Genomic DNA, 8,020 nt, shown 5'->3' with positions numbered 1-8,020 from the left:
GGCGTGCTGCGATTCATGGGGTCGCAAAGAGTCGGACATGACTGAGCGACTGAACTGAACTGAAGGGTATTTGGGCAGGATTTCATCAGAAGTGCTCCTTTTGGTCTTAAAAACTCCGAGCTAAGAAGACAAATTATCTTCCCCCCTTACTGGGCTCAAGCAGACACTCAGGAGGTTTTGTTCCTGTTTTGACCCGGGGGGTGAGATGCATTCCCCATCCTGAGTCCTTTGCTGCTTACCCCAGATCCAGAGGTGGAGCCAAGGCCGGCGGGATGGAGCGGTGGGCGGGGGTGTGGGTACCTGGGCCGCGGCCCCCGTGGCTGGTGTTTATCAAGCACTCACTGAGGTCTTGCTGCCGAGGAGTTCCGCAGATGTGAGTCAAGTCTGTCACCGGGAGATTTAGAGGAGATTATCCTGGACCCTTTTCATACCGTTCATGGGGTTCTCAAGCAGGAATGCTGAAGGGGTTTGCCGTTCCCTTCTCCAGTTGGAGGAGACTCTGGAGAGCCCCTTGGACAGCAAGGAGATCCAGCCAGTCCATGCTAAAGGAAGTCAGTCCTGAATATTCATTGGAAGGACTGATGCTGAAGCTGAAAGTCCAATACTTTGGCCACCTGATGCGAAGAGCTGACTCATTAGAAAAGACCGTGATGCTGGGAAAGATTGAAGGCAGGAGGAGAAGGGGGTGACAGAGAATGAGATGGTTGGATGGCATCACTGACTCAATGGACATGAGTTTGAGCAAGCTCTGGGAGATAGTGAAGGACAGGGAGGCCTGGCGTGCTGCATTCCTCGGGGCGCAAAGAGCCGGACACGACTGAGGACTGAGCTGAACTGAACTGTACTGGATGCCCTAGGTGGGTCTGGTCTAATCGGTGGAAAGGTCTCAGGAATGGAGCTGAGGCTCTCCCAAAGGAGAAAGCTCACGTGTGGATGGCAGCGTAGGCCGGTGGCCAGGGGTCTCCGCATGGCCTGCCCTGGGGGGCTTCAGACCTGCCTCCCCAGGCCCCACAGTCCGGGAGCTGACGCCTTGCATTAAGTCTTACAAAAAGTGAATCTGCTTCTTTTACCTATTCCACTGGATAGGCCCGGATGGATGGATAGGGAAGTGATGCTGCTGGAAACACGGAGGCAGGGCTCTGCTCGCAGCTGCGGGGACGCCGGGCAGAGGCCGTGGGGATAGTGGGTTCCCGCCTGCCCTCAGGACATGTGGCAGAAACGGGCCAGCAGCTGAGACCCCCGGCGCTGCCCGCCTGCCCTAACGCTTCCTGAGGTTCCCAGAGCTTGTTTCCCAGCAGGACTTCCAGCTTTCCAGCCAACAGTTTCATTCCATCTTCGATTCCCTTTGAGCAGAGCAGGCACCGAGGAGGCAGGGGCTTGGGCGGGTTCCCAGGGAGATTTTGGAGGGGCCGTGGCCTCTGTGGAGTGGGGTGGGGGCACGGCAGTGTCTCACCACGGACACGGACAGGGAGAGGCCCCGCTGGCCTTGTGTCCCCGGGAGCTGGACCCCAGCGCTGCGTTGGGGCAGGCGCCTGCAGCCCCAGGGACAGGCTTGACTCGCCCATTCTCCCATTGTCCCCTTCCTGCAAGTCTAGGTCCTGGTGTGACCGTGGGGGACATCGTAACACAGAGGCCCCCTCCCCTCCAGGGCCTTCGGGACGTGGCTGCGGAGGCCGGGGGGGGGGGTCCGTGTTGAGCACCTCGTCCGAGGAGGACCAGGCAGGCCCCTTCTGGGGTCAGCGCGTGGGTCACAGGGCTGCGGCCACCTCTGGCGGCTTGGCTAATCACTGTGTGGTCCCCTCGGAGCTGAGCGCTGGGCTTTTCCTCGGCGTGATGCTCTCTCAGCTCAGTGCTGCTTCTCAGGTGGCAGCAGCCCCCTGCCCACCCTGTAAATCCGAGCCCATCTACCTCACCTCTTGGCGCTCTCTCCAGTTGGTGGGGGGCCCTGTGCGGCCCTGGAACTGGGGGTGCAGGCACGGGTGCTCTGCGGAGCCAGCTGGAGCCTCTGGTTCCCGCTCAGCAAGCCAGCCTGGCTGCCAGGCCTGAATGTCAGGGCGTCTCCCCTGGCCACCCGGCCTTCCCTGTTTCAGTGTCTGGTGCTGCCTGGGGCTCTGGGCTGGGCTCTCCTGCCTCTGTGTCAGCACCCGCCAGCCGCCTGAAATGGCTTCACAGCCAGACAGACTCACCCCAACCTCCGCTCCCTGCCATTGTCCCTGCCCTCCTTACACTGGACAGAGGGCCGAGGCTCTAACACACCCCAGGCGGCTCCTGGGAACAGTTCGTGGCCCGGACGAGAATCAGAAATAAAAGGAATTAGAATTTCTTAGTCTGCTCGCTCCCTCCCCTGAATGACCAGGGGGTCCCACCCCGAGATGATCCATCGCCCTGGTCCTCACCTTGGGACTGGGCGGGATTCCTTTTTTTCCCTCATGCATTGAACTTGGACTGGTTGTTTGTTTCACATATGGTGATATACATGTTTCAATGCTGTTCTCTCAAATCATCCCACCCGCACCTTCTCCCAGAGTCCCAAAGTCTGTTCTTTATATCTGGGTCTCTTTTGCTGTCTCGCATATAAGGTCATCGTTACTGTCTGGGGATTCCTTTTTGAACCTTGGGCCATTCAGTTGCTAAGATCCTGGAGAAAAGCCTTCCGCAGGCGTTTTTTTCCTCGAAGGGTTGGTCAGTCCCGGGCCCCTGGCTGTTGGCAGAACCCCCTGCCCCTGCCAGCACGGCCGGTGTGCTTCACTCCAGCCCCAAGGTGTTTGCAGCAAAGATTCTCTCACAGGCAGCAATATCAGCTGTCGGAAATGTAAGTGTTCAGGTCACGCTTTTTACAACACAGTTTTATTTTGCTGGGTTATTTGAGGTTTCCAGGTGCCCTTACTTCGGATCAGAGTCTGCCATGATGGTGTTTTTGGTACCAGGGTTGACCTGGATCCTCACTTCCCTGTCATCTGCAAACCGCAAACCTCTCTCTAGTCAGGATCCCACACATTTCAAGCTTAAAATGTCCTCGGTAAAACTTGCTGTCACTGCCACACTTTAAAACACACGCTGAGTGGGAGACTCCAGTTACTGCACAGCATTCAGTTGGCTAAGTTTTGGGGGTAATTCCCCCAACATGGTCCTTTTCTCCAGAGTCCTTACGGGTCAATTTATCTGGGCTCCGTGTGGTGAACAAGAATTAGTCTTCCAGAGTTCCTCAGAACTCTACCTGGATTCCCTCAATAAATCACGGGTCTTTCAATATAATAACCTCAGCATGCTACTGGAAGAAACAGCATGCTATTAGATTTAATTATCCCATCACAGGTCATTCTGAGATCATCAATCACTTACCATAAAAACGAGTCTAGAATATTGTTATTTATAAGACGCTGAGACACAGCCGCTCAATGGAGGGTAAGGTTCTGATTTCAGAGCTCTTTCTTAATTTCTCATCTTCAGCTTCTGATGCTAAATGTCAAAATTAATTATGGGTCACATCATATTAACACAAAGCCTCTACCATTCTTTCAGAAATGTTATCGCAACATCCCTGTCAGAATCAGAGTAGCATGCATAACTTTCCACTGGGAATAGTATTACCAGTCTAACTGGTGCAAAAGTCTGGGTGTGCGTTCCCTGAGTGAGTCCAGGGAGGCTTTGTCCCGAGGGGCACCGCAGGGGCACAGTAAGCGTGGGTGGACTCAGGCGGCACTTTGCGAGAAACCCCAGCACCTGGCTCCAGCCTGTCATGCGCTTGCTCGTGGGTGAGGACACGGGCCCCGCAGGACCCGTGCTTGGATGTCTGGGTCAGACTGTGCCGAGTTGCTCCCCCCGTCTGCTTCCCTGCTGAAGCCCCCCCTGCAGGCCCCTCCCTGGGTTTTGCTGACAACAGGGAGAGGGGAGGGGCTGGGGAAAGCACACAGAGGCCCCCGGAGGGCCAGAGCTGGACGCCAGCCCCGGTGGGGTGACAGCAGACAGAACTCCGCATGGCTCTGTGTCTGGGCCCTGGTGAGGCCCGCAGGCCGCGGGGGTTCCCCATGCCCAGCTCTGCAGGGCCCCTCACCCACCGTCCAGCCGGGCGGAGCGCTTGCTGAGCGTGGCTGTGTCTCTGAGCAGGACTTCGGGTTGCCCGCAGCGTCTCCTGTGCAGCTGAGGACCCACAGGACTTGACTCATGAATCGTTGACCACACTGGGAACCGTGAGGGAGTCTAGAGGCAGAGGGAGAGCCGTGGGCTCGCTTTAGACCGTCCGCCGCCCTCACCACACGGCTGTGGGACCAACAGGCGGGAGCAGGTCAAGGCGGGGCTTTGCCAGGCTCTAGGGGAGCAGGGGATAAGGCTGCAGGGCCTGAGGTGACGAGAACCGAGGGGAGAGCCACCAGCGCCCGGGGGTCTCAGGGCAGAGCAGGGGGTGGGGTCCAGCAGTGTGGGCGAGGCCCAGGCCCATCCTGGTGGGGGTACCGAGGGGTACCACAGGGGTTTGAGGACAGGAAGGGCTGCCACGGGGCCCCGTGTTCTGGAAACAGCAGCAGTGGCTTGCACGTGGAGGAGGGAGCCTGCTCTCGGGTGTCAGGGCCCCTGCTGTGCGTGTGTGTGCGCCTGGGGGCCCCGCCCCTCCCTGGACTCTACCCGCAGTGGGGTCAGCCCTGACCTGGTTCCCAGGGCTCCCTGTGTCTTGGCCTCAGGAGGATGGTTCCTCTGCCCACGTGTCCTGCTCCCCTCTGAGCGGGGGCTCCCACTGGGACCTCCCTCCCCTCCAGTTCTGTCCTTTGGACATCTCCCCCTGGCCACCTCCCTCAACGTCCCAGGCTGGATTCTCCATCTTCATCTTAAAACAGCCCCTCCTCCGTGTCCTCTGCTCACGGGACCTCTCGGAGCTCACCCGGGCGCTGGGACTGTGGGACTGGAATGATGACGCTGACGATGTTTCCACGAAACCCCGATCCCATCTGGATGTCTTCTGGGAGGAGACCTGGGGGAGGCTGACAGTTCTCTGGGTCCCACTCCCCACGTGCCCAGAACAAGCCTCCCGGGTCCTGGCCGCGAGCCTTTCCGTTGTCCTCGAGGGATGGTTACCCTGGTAACAGCGAGCCGGGGGTGGGTGGGGGGTGGGTGGGAGGGTGCTGCTGTTACCTGCTCAGCAGACGGGGAGACGGGGCGGCTGGCTCACACCCAGCTCTTCCTGCTCATCCTGCTGAGTGCACTCGTGTGGCCCTCCCTCTGAAGGCTGCAGAGCACCCCCTGCCCCCCATGTCCTGGCCCACATCCCCTTTTGTCCCCTGGGTGTGGGGACCCCCGCTCACGGTCTGCCCAGTGAGTGGACAGGACTCCAGACCCCAGGAGGGCCCCCCTCCCTTTGATGTTAGGATTTGCCCCTTGCCTTCTGTCAGCGATGTAGCAGAGTTTTATCTCTTTAAAGTGGAGAGGGAGGAAATTAACTTCGCTTTCATAGTTTCCCCACACCGTGGGAGATGACCGAGGCCCTCTGTGGGCGGCGCTGGGCAGGGAGAGTTGTCACCACGCGGGGACAATCTATCGGGAAGGAAAGTCCGTGGGAGGACTCAGAGCTGGGGACGGAGGTCCCGAAACCTCTGCAGTGATGTCCAAGTGCCTCCGTCTCTGCTTCCATTGTTGCTGCCCTGGTCCTGGGGCCACGGCTGCCACGGTCCTTTCATCCGAGTGGGCCAAGGTCTCTGAGGAGCGTCGGGAGTGCCAGCTGGATTCCGGGGCGTCACTCGGTGGGTCACAGGGAGCAGGCGGGGACTCTGATGACGTAGTACGGTTTTCATGCACCGGCAGCCCGGGCCATCTGACGCGTGTGCTTAGAACAGCAGAACCTCGCATGTGGGATGTTGGCTGAATGACCCGCAGCAGCCTTGGCCCGTCCGTGCGGTTCCATGGAAGCCCGGGAAAAGCCACGTCTGCGGCGGCCCCCCGTGCCTCGACAGGAAGGAGAGCGGGGCTTCCCTCCCGAGCCTGGCTGGCAGCGGTCTGCCTGGCTCCTTCCTGGGTCCCAGGGCATGCACTCCATCTAGGAGTCTAGATGGGGCAGGTGGGGTGCACAGCTGAGCGCCTATAGCAGCTCGAGCCTTGTCCTTCCTGAAGCCACAGGGACCCCCCCTGTGGGCCCCATGGGTGGGCAGAGGGGCCCGGGGACGAGCCGCGTCCTGGGAGACGGGGCTTCCACCTCTTATGCCGACCTTCCTTCTCGCTCTGAAGGCATCATCCTGCCGCAGGGCTCAGCCCCGACCCTGGAGGCCCCTCCCCTCGTCCACCAACCCCACACAGCGCACACAAAGCCCTCCGCGGAGGGTGGGGGGACTCTGGGCCTGAATGTGGGCTCAGCCAGGGTCTCTCCTAACAGAAACCCCACCTCCAGTGAGGCATGGAGGCTGGAGGAGTGCTCACGTGTCTGGAGCAGGAAACTCTGGGGAAATCCTGCTGTGAGACTCATGGGGGAAAGTATCTGATCAGTAAACCGTGATGATAACCGGTGGTGGAAACCATTCGTTAGCAGGCCAGGTGTATTTGTTAGGAAACATTGCCCTACAAATTAGAAACAATTTCTGCCCGATGTATTTGCTTACATTTTACTTTACTTAGGCTCTCGATCATGTTTAGGTTATTAATTTCAGTACATCTGTGCCTCTAGTCTCGGACCAGACACCTGCCTCCCACTTTGTATGAATCGCACGGCCACGTCCATCATGTGTTAACAGGTGGAGAGTGCTCTTCCACCTGGAAAGTCCCCTGTTCCTCCCCTCTCCATCTGCCTAGCTCTGTCCCTCCTTATCAGCTGTCTCCATCTGAGTTCTGCGTGCTGCCTGTCTATGACTATCACTGTCTGTCTGTCTATCTCCCCCGTGTTCACATGTTCTCACATCTCAGGGACAACGGCATCCCGGCCACGGGGGACCACAACCCGCTCAGCAGCGATTCGTGGTCAGAGCGGATGACTGGGGCCCACGGGGAGCCCCGGCTTCCCACTGACTTCCTCCCGGTTGAAGGTGCAGCACAACTCTCCTCAGTTAAACACAGGAGCCCAGGAAGGTCAAGCGGCTTCCGAACAGCTCCGAAAGCTGCACATGAGGCGAGGTCCGTCCCCGAGCAGGGCTGGTCTCCGAAGGGGCCTGACAAGGCCCTGCCGGCCCAGTCAGCCTCTCCCAGCTCTGAGAACCGCTCTGCTGCTCGCGAGGACCGCCTGGCTTCACCACAGAAGCAGCAACCGCTCTCTGGTTGCTCCCAGTGCACATTTGCATTTTTTATACTAAACACACCCGACTTACAATGCTGTGTTAGTGTCAGGTGGACAGCACAGGGACTCAGTTATACACACGTATGCACTCTTTTTCAGATTCTTTTCCATTATTGGTTGTTACAAAATATTGAGTCTAGTTCTCTGTGTTATACACTAGATCCTTGTTGGTTATTTACTTTATATATATTAATAGAAGTGTCTGTGTTAATGCCAAGCTTCTAATTTATCCCCCCTACATCCAATAGACCATAGTAAAAGCAAGATCAGATCAGATCAGATCAGTTGCTCAGTCGTGTCTGACTCTTTGCAACCACATGAATCGCAGCACGCCAGGCCTCCCTGTCCATCACCAAGTCCCGGAGTTCACTGAGACCCACATCCATCGAGTCAGCGATGCCATCCAGCCATCTCATCCTCTGTCGTCCCCTTCTCTTCCTGCCCCCAATCCCTCCCAGCATCAGAGTCTTTTCCAATGAGTCAACTCTTCACATGAGGTGGCCAAAGTACTGGACTTTCAGCTTTAGCATCATTCCTTCCAAAGAAATCCCAGGGCTGATCTCCTTCAGAATGGACTGGTTGGATCGCCTTGCAGTCCAAGGGACTCTCAAGAGTCTTCTCCAACACCACAGTTCAAAAGCATCAATCCTTCAGCACTCAGCTTTATTCACAGTCCAACTCTCACATCCATACATGACCACAGGAAAAAGCAAGAGAGTTCCAGAAAAACATCTACTTCTGCCTTATTGGCTATGCCAAAGCCTTTGACTTTGC

The 8,020-nt window shown here is 57.7% G+C and overlaps 1 long non-coding RNA gene across 1 annotated transcript; it reads right to left on the bottom strand.

The window, feature by feature from the left end:
• Positions 1-2,835: 2,835 nt before the first annotated feature.
• Positions 2,836-5,029, bottom strand: LOC139178073 (uncharacterized). Its single transcript, XR_011562503.1, has 3 exons — positions 4,874-5,029; positions 4,059-4,200; positions 2,836-3,459 (listed from the first exon to the last, which is right to left on the bottom strand). It is a non-coding gene; the product is annotated as an uncharacterized lncRNA (long non-coding RNA).
• Between the last annotated feature and the right edge of the window lie 2,991 nt (positions 5,030-8,020).

Source organism: Bos indicus, chromosome 20, assembly GCF_029378745.1.
Source record: "Bos indicus isolate NIAB-ARS_2022 breed Sahiwal x Tharparkar chromosome 20, NIAB-ARS_B.indTharparkar_mat_pri_1.0, whole genome shotgun sequence".
Taxonomy (NCBI): Eukaryota; Metazoa; Chordata; class Mammalia; order Artiodactyla; family Bovidae; genus Bos; species Bos indicus.
The sequence above is the reverse complement of the archived record's forward strand: the minus strand, read 5'-3'. Positions and strand labels throughout refer to the sequence as shown.